General features: G+C 43.6%; 1 protein-coding gene across 3 annotated transcripts in view; it reads right to left on the bottom strand.

The window, feature by feature from the left end:
* Positions 1–6,896, bottom strand: part of TMEM108 (transmembrane protein 108) — a 181,766-nt gene extending 174,870 nt beyond the window's left edge. For all 3 annotated transcript variants that reach the window (XM_081882996.1, XM_081883000.1, XM_081882995.1), the window contains exon 1: positions 6,767–6,896. The gene's annotated coding sequence lies outside the window, so the exon portion shown is untranslated. The remainder of the gene's footprint in view (positions 1–6,766) is intronic.
* Between the last annotated feature and the right edge of the window lie 7,033 nt (positions 6,897–13,929).

Raw genomic sequence — 13,929 nt, forward strand, 5'->3', positions numbered from 1 at the left:
CAATAATGAGCTAGATGGACCAATGATCTGACTCAGTGCAAGGCAGTTTCCTATGACCATGCAAGGTTCAGAAGAACCCTTTAACTAAGCACTAAAATGAGCAGTAGGGAGTTGCAAATGGTGACATAGAATGTTCAACTGAGATATTGTCAAATCTGCACTCTGATCATTATAAGATATGTCAGAGAATGGAATATATCAATGGGGCAACATGCATCGTGGAAGGAGGGGAGGAATCGTCTCAAAGGAGTTTAAACAAGCCAAAGAGTTTGTATAAAGCCATCTGGAACCATATGCTGCCTAGTTGCTCAGTAAAATGAATTAATTACTTTGATGAGGCACATACTTCAATCAGAAGACAATAAAATATCAAATCCTTTGAATCCTGCCTCATAAAGACACCAGATGACATCATGAAATACAGTATTATTGTTGAATGCTTCAGTATTACAGGGCTCCCTAACTGTAACACAGGCATCTCCCCACTTCCATGCAATAAGCACCCAATTCCCACTGACACATGCACTGAAAAGAGAACCAAAGGGGCAGGGCAGGGGTGGAACAGTGCGGAATGGAGGTGGGTGGGAGAGAAACGAGGGAATTCCCACTTGTGTGCATTCCGGTGGCGTGTGCAGTAGCCCAGAATGGAATCCTCATATAAGTTGGGGATTCCCCTGTATTTATAGAACAGAGATCTTTTTCAAGCTCGCTTTTAACAAATGTGCACAGCACTTGGCCCAACAAAAACTATTTTTCTCAAACGGGGTGGGGGATAAAAATGTCTGCATTCTTACAAGCACACAGCTTTAAGAAAAAAAAATTGAGAACATGAACAACAGTTTGTAAACTGGAAGGTCAACTCTTTCAAAAAACAAAAGCATTTTAAAATCTCAGTATTTTTAGTCAATTGCGTAATTTTCAATTGTTTGAAAGATGTACCACAAGGCATTGTATATCTGCAGTGCTGTAGCAAGAATATACCAACTATAGCTCTGACTCTACTAGAAGATAACTAAAGGAAACGATTCTTCCTGTGCTTTCCTGGAATTTTCACAAAAAATGCTATCTCCTTCTAGCATAATAAATCACAGTGCCTACAGCCTATACAGTAGGAGGATGTTTTGACAAGGATTCCTTATGATGCTATTGCATCTGCCTTGTCAAGACGCTGAGATGCCTTGTGAAAAGGAGGGAGCTTCCTTGTCTGGTAACGTCTCCAAAAAGAAAAGGGGGGGGGGGACTGGCAAGGTGTTCTAAGACTGAGAGAGAGCTTGCTGTAATGTAGATGCTATTTTGAATGGTGAAAGTTCACCAAAACAACACTGTGGGCTTGAGTGGCAGCCAACCTCTATAGCTAACTTACTGCAGATGCACAGAGGGGAGGAATCTCAGGCTTGGCAACGTAATGCAGCCTTCCAAGCTTCTAACTGGCCTCACTTCAAACCTTGGGTGTTTTTACCTGGCTGGATTCCTGAAAATTCTCGTTTTTCTGTATGCAAGAGGGTGTGTGAGTGTGTGTCTAAACTAGCCTCTTCTACAAAGGTAACATTGAAATTTATTCTTCTGCCCTCTTTTGCCTTTTGGCATGCCCACCACTGGCAACGTTCCCCCACAGAAAGTCACCTAGAGTATAATGTGGCCCTGAGGGTGAAAAGGCCAGTACTGTAAACCCATTGCTGTAATGGGGACACTACTTTTGATCACAACACAAGGAGAACCCTGATAAAATCAAGTCACACAGCACTGCAGTGCTACAGGACAAAAGGGCATCAACCAGGTGAGCACTTCAGTATCGCTCAAAGTCTTGCCTAAGCTGAGGGCCACTTCTCCATAAAAAAGGAGGGGGAACTTAGCTCCCCTTACTCAGAGAAGTTAGAAACAAACTTTGCAGACCCAACAGTTGACAAATATCCCCTTCCCTTTTGAGGTGGATCAGTTGCCTTTCAAAAGTGAGTGATCTTCTTCCACTGCAGAACATGGTAACTCTCTGAACACCACTTGTTACGAATCACAAGTGGAAAGAGTGATGATGTACTTGGGTCCTGCTCCTGGGCTTCCCACAGGCATCTGGTTGGCCACTGTGAGAACTGGAAGCTGGACTAAAAGGCCTTTGGCCCGATACAGAAAGCTCTTATTCGTATTCAGTCCAGCTTGATTATCAACAGACTATGCCTTTCCACATCCTACTTGCAGCAGTGCCCATCTGATACTTCAAGTAATAAATGGCAGTTATTAAAGACATTCCTCACTGACTCCACTGAACTAGATCAGTCTCAAAACCAGATTTTGTTTTTTAACTTCTACTTTTTTCTGGGGAGATAACACGAAAATTTCTCTAATGGCTCTTCTGCTTGCTAGTGTAGCACCTTTGCCCTAGGTAATATATCACACCGAAGAAAGTACCACAGAAATTAATGGAGCAAAGGGCTGATTGACACATTAAGGTTTCTTCTAGCAGAGATAACGCGCAGAGCCATCTTCCTCATTTGTGGCAAAATAAAAACACACCTCACATATCACAAGTGACTGTGAATATATTGTTTTCTTATATGAAAAACTGCCATATAAGACACTGATCTTGTTTTCATGTAATGCTAAACCAAACTGTGGCTTAGTGTGAATGAGATGCTCCTGGCGAGATCTCCCTTCAGTTATTCTGATGCTGCACTGAAGAAGAAGAAGAAGAAGAAGAAGAAGAAGAAGAAGAAGAAGAAGAAGAAGAAGAAGAAGAAGAGTAGTAGTAGTAGTTTGGATTTGATATCCCGCCTTTCACTCCCCTTCAGGAGTCTCAAAGCGGCTAACATTCTCCTTTCCCTTCCTTCCCCACAACAAACACTCTGTGAGGTGAGTGGGGCTGAGAGACTTCAAAGAAGTGTGACTGGCCCAAGGTCACCCAGCAGCTGCATGTGGAGGAGCGGGGACTAAACTATGGTTTGACTTTGCATATCAATCAACATAGGTTTGTGGTTTAGCTCTCTAAGGCAAACCATAAGCTGTAAAACATAGGACCAACCTTAGTTAGAGCTCATGGGTTTGTCTGCAGAGAGCTAAACCCCGAGTCCAGGTTTGTAGGACACATTACCCTGACTTAGCAGAGCGCAGCAGGAGAATGACTGAAGGAGTAAACTGGTCACAAGCTCCTCTCTGTAAGCCTGCATGTTTGCTCCTAAGCCATGATTTGACTCAGTGTTATGTGCAAACTGAGCCATTGTCAAATAATTAATTTATAGAACTCCCTGCCATAAAGATATAGTGGTGACCACTGGTTGGTTATAAAACGGGGTTTGAAAAACATTCATGGAGGGCATATCTATCAGTCAAGTCATGACGGTTATATGAAATCTTCATGGTGGGGAGGAGGATTTGTTTTTCAGCATCACTCCCACTTTATTTCCTGTTGATTCCAGATACTGTTTTTTCTCTCTGCAAACAACCACGGTTTTGCACAACAGCCACAGTCCTAACATAAAACATGAAAAAGACGACAAATGAAAGTATGGTGTCATGGCTTCAAAGGCAACTACCGGTAACTTTAGTTTGGGGAAAGGGGGAAACTGGGAGTGGATGAAATGTGGAAAACAGAATGGGCAGAGTTTAAAGTGTGGATGCAATAATGCAGGAATATTGAGGAAGAACTGACAAAGAAGGATAATGTGCTGCCAGTACTGTGCACTATTTACATATCAAAGATATAATATTGCATATACCCTTAGTAAAACAGCTATCTAGATGGGCCCTAACTCCTTAGGAAATGTACTTAGGATTGTATCTAAACCACAATTAATTTTCCTTTGATTAAATCCGATGTATCTCATTGGAAATGTGAATTTATTATGACTGTAGCTTAAATTCTTGGAGATTGCATCCAAAGCTTCCATTATCATGCATTTATACATTTTGGTACACGTTTCCCTGTGCATTTTTTTTTGTACACATCATATAGGCTGTTATCTCCATTAATGCTTTTGCTCAATTTCTTCTCAATTCGTTGTTTCTTCTTCTCCTATAAAAATATAAATAACTCTTCCTAGTCATTTCTGATATATATACAAGCCAAGAACATGAGTTTACAAGTGTGAAGTAAGCTCTCAGCTCCTTAACTGGATTAGAAATTTTCTCAGTTGACGAATCCTTTTTAAAAAATCCTGTAGAATCCTTAGCATCTAAAGAATCCCTGAAAATCAGACTTACCAGAAATAAATTTACCATAATTAGCTTAGTGCCTGCGCATTCAAGATAACTTTGTACAAATATTTTCAAACAAGGATGGTCACAGGGGATAATTTATGGTAAGACTTGATGGTACAGTAACAGATGTTGCTGGAAGCCTTGATATTCTCAATGTAGCAAGCAATGCTGAAAACAAAATGCTAGAAATGAGAAAACAGAATATACTTTTTCTGAATCCTATAGAGCATTTGTTCTCAGTAGATAGGAAAATCAGTTAAAGAAAACCAGTTAAAGAACACTGCTGATGAAAAATTCACAGAAGTTTTTGAACACAGGATCATTTGGTTCTCTGAATTGGCGCTAAATAGGCAATGTGCCAACTTTTTCAGAGTTTGCTTAAAAAACAAAACAAAAACAGACATGTAACCTGGGATTGGAAGCTGTGGGAATCAGTTGAAAAATGACAGCATCATTTTTCAGAAACATCCCTACAGAATTATGTCCAGAAGCAAATCAACAGAGTTCCTCTTAAATATTACATTAATTTTTTTTGCAACATGGATCCAGTTTCATTATTTATTTATTTATTTAACGGGACACGGGTGGCGCTGTGGTTTAAACCTCTGTACCGCTTGGCCTTGCCGATCGGAAGGTCGGCAGTTCGAGGCCCTGCAACAAGGTGAGCTCCCGCTGTTCAGTTCCAGCTCCTGCCAACCTAGCAGTTCGAAAGCCCACAGTGCAAGTAGATAAATAGGTACCGCTCCGGCGGGAAGGTAAACTGCATTTCCGTGCGCTGCTCTGGCTTCACCAGAAGCGGCTTAGTCATGATGGCCTCATGACCTGGAAAAACTGTCTGCGGAAGCGGACAAACACCGGCTCCCTCGGCCTGTAAAGCAAGATGAGCGCTGCAACCCCAGAGTCATTCATGACTAGACTGTCAGGGGTCCCTTTACCTTTATTTATTTATTTTTTATTCAACTTATACACCTATACCTGGAGGTCTCAGGGCAGTTCACATCACAATCCTATCCATGAAGATTCAGAAGTGAATCCAACTGGGGGACTGGGGGGGGGGTTATTTTATACGATTTACCTGCCTAAGACTTGCAGCCTGTTCAAATAAGCTAATAGCATCCCCATTTTAAAATAAAATAAAATGTGAGCATGTTCTATGTGCACATAAACACACACATGCACACTAATGTTCTCTGCTCACATGATAGAAAACCTTTTCTGCTTGATTATACATTCCGCATTCCTACTGCACAGTTCATTTTATTTTGTTGCTTTTAATAACCTACTGTTTTATTTTGTGCTGCAGAGTACATTGTTCTGTTTTTTTAAAAAAAAATCTGTTGTAAAGTGCTTAGAAACCCATGATTAAAGATGAATTCATAAATATTTTAAACGAATAATAAACAAACAGCCATTGATCCTTGGAGAAATGTCTTCCACAGACACATACTCTGCAGTAATTATTAATACCCCTGAGCTTCAAGGAACCATTTGATTTTGGGTATGGGTGTGATGGCTAATGAAAAGTTAATTTCCCTTAAGATTTGGTCTTGCACTCACTGTATTCCATCTCACCACCCCTAACACACCCACCCACCTACCTTCACTTCCAGCTCAGCCAGTAGACCACAAGCCTCAAGGCTGTGGGTTCGAGCCCCACATGGGGCAAAAGATTCCCTCATTGCAGGGGTGAACTAGATGACCCCCAAGGTCCCTTCCCAACTCTACAATTTCCATGGAAATGTCTCCGTAGCTTGGTTGCTTCAGAGGGGTGTGCTTCTATCAGGGATGAAACGTTATGTGCTTTTAACCAGCTGTAGCAAAAAACCCCAACCCAACCCACTTGAAATTCGCTTTACAGAACAACAGGGTCTTTTTAACCCCCGGTTCATTTGGATATCCTGAGAACCCCTTTCCTCTTTCCGAAACCGCCTTTCAGTCGAGAGGCATTTCCCAGGTTTAAATTTAAACTGCCTGCTTAGCAAAAAATAATAATAATAATAATAATGACAATATATATTTCATGCCATCCTTTCTCCTCACCTTTCCTCATTTCCAAACCCGCCTTTCAGTCGAGAGGCATTTCCCAGGTTTAAATTTAGACTGTCTGCTTTGCAAACAATAATAACAAATAATAATAATGACAAGATATATTTCATGCCACCCTTTCTCCTCACATTTCCTCAGTCGAGAGGAATTTCCCAGGTTTAAATTTAAACTGCCTGCTTTGTAAATAATAAAATAATGATGATGGTGATGGTGATGAAGGTGACAAGATATATTTCATGCCGCCCTCAAAACCAGAAGAGCGAGGCGAAAAAGAAAAGAAAACCCAAGTCATATTTCCAACGCCTCACGGATCTCCCCCTCCTCTGCCTCTCTTAATTCTCACAAAGAGGGGGGGGGGGGAAACCCACGTAAAACGCGACCCACCCCCCTCAATCCGTCCGCAAGCCCCATCCTCGCCCCACAAAATTGGGGTTTCCACACACTTTCTGAGGGAATGACGGAGGACAACGTACGGCAGGGTCCCGAAAAGCAGCCTCCCCCCCTTTTTCCCCCTCACCACCTCAGATTTTACCTCAGGAGGAGCAGCGCCGCTGCGAAGATCCACCGCGGAGGAACCCGGCGATCTCCCGCCGCCGCCGCCGCCACGCGCGACGCAAGACGATGCTCCCCGGCAGCCCAGGAAGGCCAATAGCACATGTTGCCTCGCGTCCGTCACGTGGCAGGCGCTAGCCAATCCCTCGGCGGGTCCCGCTTCGCCGATTCCCCCCCCCCCAAGCCGCTCCCCCCCCCCTCCGCATCCCGGTTAGAATTCCCGGCTGTGAGAACGCACGAAAGATACCCTAGGAGTCGGGAGATTTCAATAGAATTAGATATCCTAGGGGCACTCTGAGGGTCATCTAGTCCAACCCCGAGGGATATGCAGCTGTCCGCCTCTAGCGGGGAATCGAACCTGCAGCCTCGGCATTATCAGCACCAGGTTCTACCCAGCCACGTAAGGCGTTTGCCCTCTTTGAATTGTTTTACTATAGCTGAGTTGGCGTCCAATGTTACATCAAATAATCAGGTATCTGGGCCAGCTGAATAGGCTGAGGGGATTTTTTGCGCTCAAATCGAATTTAGTCCCCAGAATATAAATGAAGTGTTTTTGTTTTTTTGCAACAGCAGGGACAAGTTATTATGGAGATTAGAGGCAGGATTATGCCAGAGCTGTATTGGATTAGCCATAATCGGGCCAAAATGGGAAGGCCCGTATTTAGCCATTGGTTGTGGTTTTTAAAAGATTTTAAAAGTTGATGAGTGAAACAGGTGCTGTCAATAAGCAGGAGGCCCTTCGGAAGAATATGTGCTAATTGGGAAGAGAAGCAACTTCCTTGGCAATATTGGGAGAGCTCAGCTGATGGATCATGAGACTCTTAATCTCAGGGTTGCATGGTGAGCAAAAGGTTCCTGCATTGCAGGGGGTTATTATTATTTATTAAATTTTCATGCCACACATTCATCTGACGATCTCAGGGCAGTTCACCGCATAAAAACACAAAATGAGATCTGCTGTCTCCAGATCTCACATCCCCTTTTCTATTCATGCTTTACAATAGTGGTTCTCAAAGGGTGCACCACACTGGTCCAGCAGGAGAGAATGGCAAGTGTGGCGAGAAGTTGCAAGGACAATCAAACATCTAAACGTTTCAGTGTAGTACAGTAGTACCTTGGATTAAGTACTTAATTTGTTCCAGAGGTCCGTTCTTAACCTGAAGCTGTTCTTAACCTGAAGCACCACTTTAGCTAATGGGGCCTCCTGCTGCCGCTGTGCCGCCGGAGGACGATTTCTGTTCTCATCCTGAAGCAAAGTTCTTAACCCAAGGTACTATTTCTGGGTTAGCAGAGCCTGTAACCTGAAGCATATGTAACCTGACGTGTATGTAACCCGAGGTACCACTGTACTGTATACGTCTTATAGTACATAGTAAGGCTTGTTTATAATTACATTTTGGGAATGATCCATATAACTGCATTAGACTAGATGACCCTGGCTGTCCCTTCCAACGCTACAGATTCTAAGATTCGTAAAACAGCCTGTCAGCTGGCTTGGGAAATGGGTGAAGAAAGGAGCCAGGTACATTAGAGGACTGCAGTCAAAACTTCCCGTCTTGGCTTCGGTTCTGATCTAGATCAAGTTCTTGAATCCACTTGTGGCGCTTAAATACACCATTTGAAGTACTGTACACGCCAGTTACTGCAGCACCATGTTGTTGTTGTTTAGTCGTTTAGTCGTGTCCGACTCTTCATGACCCCATGGACCAGAGCATGCCAGGCACTCCAGTCTTGCACTGCCTCCCACAGTTTGGTCAAACTCATGTTGGTAGCTTCAAGAACACTGTCCAACCATCTCGTTCTCTGTTGTCCTCTTCTCCTTGTGCCCTCAATCTTTCCTAACATCAGGGTCTTTTCCAGGGAGTCTTCTCATCTCATGAGGTCGCCAAAGTAAAGTACTGCAGCACCATGGGTAAAGGTAAAAGGGACCCCTGACCATTAGGTCCAGTCGTGGCCGACTCTGGGGTTGCGGCGCACATCTCGCTTTATTGGTCGAGGGAGCCGGCGTACAGCTTCCGGGTCATGTGGCCAGCATGGCTAAGCCGCTTCTGGCGAGCCAGAGCAGCACACGGAAATGCCATTTACCTTCCCACCGGAGTGGTACCTATTTATCTACTTGCACTTTGACATGCTTTCAAACTGCTAGGTTGGCAGGAGCAGGGACCGAGCAACGGGAGCTCACCCCGTCATGGGGATTCGAACCGCCTAGGCAAGTCCTAGGCTCTGTGGTTTAACCCACATGGTTTCCAGACCATAGGGGCTGTATGTGATTGTATCAAAGAGCAACATTTCTCAAACAAAACAAAATTCAAAGGAAGGGTCTAAGAGCTGCAGTGGTGAGACAGCTAAGCTACCATAATAGCATTTCTCATTATGAGTCTAATATAGAAGTCAATCAGGATTATCATAATAATCAAACAGAGGACTTAAGGGCATTATGAACAACATCAACTGATGACAATTCCACAGATACTTGAATCATTAACTGTTTCTGCAGATTGCTGTATGCTGGGCTAGGAGTGTCCTTGTAATGCTTCTTTTATTAGCGTGAACAATAAAACTACTCCGTTCTGCAAAAAAGGGGTATTCTGTTTTACTGGCCCCTTGATTACATTGATTGGGTGTGTAAGCTTCGCTGCAATGGCAATTTCCCAAGGTTTCCCGTACCAGAGATCTAAAGGAGCAGTCCTAGTGCACTTTCACAGCTGTGTTATCACAAATCTGGAAGCAACTAACATGGATCTAATCAAATCTTTAAATACTGTCTCCTGGTCACCACCCTCTGATTCAAACAGTAGGGCTGTGCAACCTCTTCATCTGAATTCTGAATACCCAAGTTAGGTGAGAATATTTGGACCAAAGCTGGGGCCCTTCAAAGAGAGCTTGCCTGAAGTGATCCAAAGTTAATACCCATCCCAACCTTCTCCTAAGCCACACAACCTGTATCCAAATAACACCAACTTCTGCTAGTTCTTTGAATAACAAAGAGTTGTCACTTCAATTCATCTAAGGAAGGAGGTTCATTGGGTTCATTGGGCCATTGGGTTCACCCTTTAAAGCTCAAAAGTTCTCTACAAGGGGTGGAGCCTGGTGGAGGTAGTCAGCATACAGAGGCCTCTGTTTGCTTCCAACCCTTGTTGGAGCAAATTGGTCACTTGGAGATGTCCATAGTGTGCCTGGCCTCGTTCTCTGTGGGATCCTGCATCAGACCAGAATCTTCTTTGGCGACCACTCGTAGCCGAGTAAGATTGTCTTCCATATACACGGTTTTAACAATGAGTCCGTAAGTGACTGTGGAGGCCAATTCTGGATCCACACGTCCTTCCACAGTGAGGACATAGGTTTCCGGGCGGGAGTTGATCACAGTGTGGATCTTAGCATGTTCCTCCCTTGCGTCCTGAGTTCAAGTGTCTTCAAAGCCCATGACACCTTTGGTAAAGGCTGTTCTCCAATTGGAGCACTCGCAGGCCAATGTTTCCTGGTTGTCAGTGTTTATACTACATTTTTTAAAGATTTGCCTTGAGACAGTCTTTAAACCTCTTTTGTTGACCACCAGCATTACGCTTTCCATTTTAAAGTTCGGAATAGAGTAGTTGCTTTGGAAGACACTCATCAGGCATCCGCACAACATGACCTAGTCCAACGAAGTTGATGTTGAAGAATCATTGTTTCAACACTGGTGATCTTTGTTTCTTCCGGTACACTGATATTAGTTCACCTGTCTTCCCAAGTGATGTGTAAAATTTCTCGGAGACCAGAGTATGACAGCCCATAAGGAGCATCACTTACCACCCTGCCCACACCATTCTGTACCAGCTGGACTAGCTGCAAGGGAAGCCCAACACAGGGTGTACAGTATTACAATAGTCTAAAAGAGAGGTAACTATCACATGTGTCACAATAGCCAAGTATTTCCTGTCCAGGGAAGGGCACAGTTGGTTCACCAGCTGAAGTTGGTGGCAGGCACTCTTCCTTGGACAAAGATCGTTCCAAGAACTGCCCTAAACTGCCTGTTCCCCCAGAGCAGGGTTTCCCAAACTTGGCTCTCCAGCTGCTTTTGGACTATAGTTCCCATAATCCCTGGCCACTGGTCCTGCTAGCCATGAATGATGGGAGTTGTAGTCTAAAATCAGCTGGAGACCCAAGTTTGGGAAACCCTGCCCTAGAGGGAGTGCAACCCCACCTAAAACAAGTGACCCTCCATTTTTTGACCTGGGAACCGTTCACCAGCATCTGGGTCTTAGCAAGATTCAGCTTCAGTCTACTGTAATGTACACCATGTGAACACGTTACCGACTTCTGCAATTGTCTGGGAGTTTGTTGAAAGGAAAAGTTGTGCCCCCCAGAGGAACATCCTTAGATCCTAACAATTCCGTCTGAATCCACAGCTTGTCTTTATATTTCAATTCACGCACACCCTCCCTTCTACTCCCCAAATGCTCTGGCTGCATTCATTACCTGCTGCTTTCTTGTCCATTACGCAGTACAAAGCAATCTGAAGTTAAACACAGACATTTGCATTTGGAAGGCAACACACTGTTTTAAATTTGTCTTTATATATAACGCAATGAGCCATTGTTCAGGGAAAACTGCAAATTAATAAATTCAAGTTCTCTCCATTGTTTGGCTGTGTCAGCACCACACTGGATTACTCCTGGGCTCCAGATACAACTTGCTTTGCATCACCAAGGGCTGGTGTTTGATGAAAAGAAAGTCTAAAGCACCCTGCACACAGAACTATTTGGTTCTTATTTTATATCACGTTGCACCACTTGTCCCGGGAGACCTGAGTTCAAATCCACATTCAGTGATAAAGCTCGCCAGGATCCATCTCTCTCATCCTAGTCTTCCTCAAAGAGTTTGTGAGTATAACATCAGCACCAATCAGAAGATTGGCGATTCGAATCCCCACGGCAGGGCGAGCTCCTGTTGTTCGGTCCCAGCTCCTGCCCACCTAGCAGTTCGAAAGCACGTCAAAGTGCAAGTAGATAAATAGGTACTGCTCCGGTGGGAAGGTAAATGGCATTTCTGTGCACTGCCAGAAGCGGCTTAGTCATGCTGGCCACATGACCCGGAAGCTGTCTGCGGACAAACGCTGGCTCCCTTGGCCTATAGAGCCAGATGAGCACACAACCCCAGAGTTGTTGGTGACTGGACCTAACGGTCAGGGGTACCTTTACCTTTTCCTTGTAAATGGATATTTTTATTTCAGTAGGTATCTGTACTAGATTTGAAACTGCTTTTATAAATTTGATTTTTTAATTGTTTCTATGTAGGTAATTGTTTTTTATGACTGCAATTATTCTGTTTTTTTTATATGCAAATGATTTCACAGTTCTGAGAAATCCATCTGTTAGTGTGATGGCACCTAAACTTTGGAACTGCCTGCCTACTGATGTCAGGCAAGCGCCTTTTTGGTGCCTGCTTGAAACATTTTTGTTTAGGCAAGTGTGCCCGGACAAAGACAGACATTACAGGCCTGCTCCTGGTTTTGACTCTAGACAGCTTTTTACGGTTTATGGATATCAATCATGGTCCGCAATGAAGGGCGAATAGCTTCATTTGAATGACCATACCATGAAAATCCTTTGAGTGAAATCTTTTGACTTTGAATAGGCTGCTTCAGATGCTGTTGGCCATTATTGTCCAGCGGGAAATCTTTCTTCGAGTTTAGCACATTATTCCAAGCCCAATAGCCCATATATGAAAACCATGTTTCACCACATTCTTTTTAGAGAATTCGCAACTCGTTTATGATGGTTTATTAGTGTTTCCTTTGAGGCATCTAACAACTGGTTTCCAGACTCCTCGGGGACCTAGCTGAGAAAGGAGGCATGGAAGTTAGCTAATGTAGCTCATATGGTTTAAATGGCTTGGATCTAGCGATGGGGGTGGAATTCTTCTTTGAGTCACGTTTTAACGTGAACCTACCCTGTTCACACTTCCTAAAACAATGCACGGACAAAAACAAAGCTATCCTTTGAAATCTGCACATCCTGCATTTTTTTTAAAACACATCTTTAATAATAAAAGGCCTGATCCAGAAATCATTGCACACAGCATCAGGCTACAAGAAGTTCTCTTCCTTTTGCTGCTCTAATCCTGCCATTCGGGAGATATGACAAGAGAATTTCTGTTGTCCCACCTACATCCAAACAGGCAATTGTCCCCATCTGCTTGGCAGTGCACTTGTAACTCTGAATCAACAAACAGTGTGTGCAAGTAAACAGCAGGATGTAGGCTTCTTCCTCTACCCAGTTGGGGTGAGTCATGCCTAGGAGGTTCATATCCAATGTGACTCACATTGGTTTTATGGGACAATAGTGCTCGCCCCAATAAAGCCATAGGGTTGGATCCAACTTACTTGGAGCAGAGCCACTTAAATTCATGGACCTGATTTAGTCATTAATTTCAATGGATCTACTGAGCATTTTTTAAAAACAACAACACACTAATAACACCTCTATGCCGTTTAATGTGTGAGACCCCAAAGCAGTTTGCAAATAAATAATAATAATAATAATAATAATAATAATAATAATAATACAGTGGTACCTCGGATTAAGTACTTAATTCGTTCCGGAGGTCTGTACTTAACCTGAAACTGTTCTTAACCTGAAGCACCACTTTAGCTAATGGGGCCTCCCGCTGCTGCTGCTCCGCCAGAGCACGATTTCTGTTCTCATCCTGAAGCAAAGTTCTTAACCTGAAGCACTATTTCTGGGTTAGCGGAGTCTGTAACCTGAAGCGTGTGTAACCTGAAGTGTATGTAACCTGAGGTACCACTGTAATAATAATAATCATATTTATTTATTTATTTATTTATTTATTTATTTATTTATACCCCGCCCCTTTGGCTGCGTTTCCCCAGCCACTCTGGGCAGCTCCCAAGAGAATATTAAAACACTCTAAAACATCAAACATTAAAAACTTCCCTAAACAGGGCTGCCTTCAGATGTCTTCTAAAATGCAGATAGTTGTTTATTTCCTTGACATCTGATGGGAGGGTGTTCCACAGGGCGGGTGCCACCACCGAGAAGGCCCTCTGCCTGGTTCCCTGTAGCTTCACTTCTCGCAGGGAGGGAACTGCCAGAAGGCCCTCAGAGCTAGACCTCAGTGTCCAGGCTGAATGATGGGGGTGGA

This window comes from Podarcis melisellensis (genome assembly GCF_964234715.1).
Source record: "Podarcis melisellensis genome assembly, chromosome: 12".
Lineage (NCBI taxonomy): Eukaryota > Metazoa > Chordata > Lepidosauria > Squamata > Lacertidae > Podarcis > Podarcis melisellensis.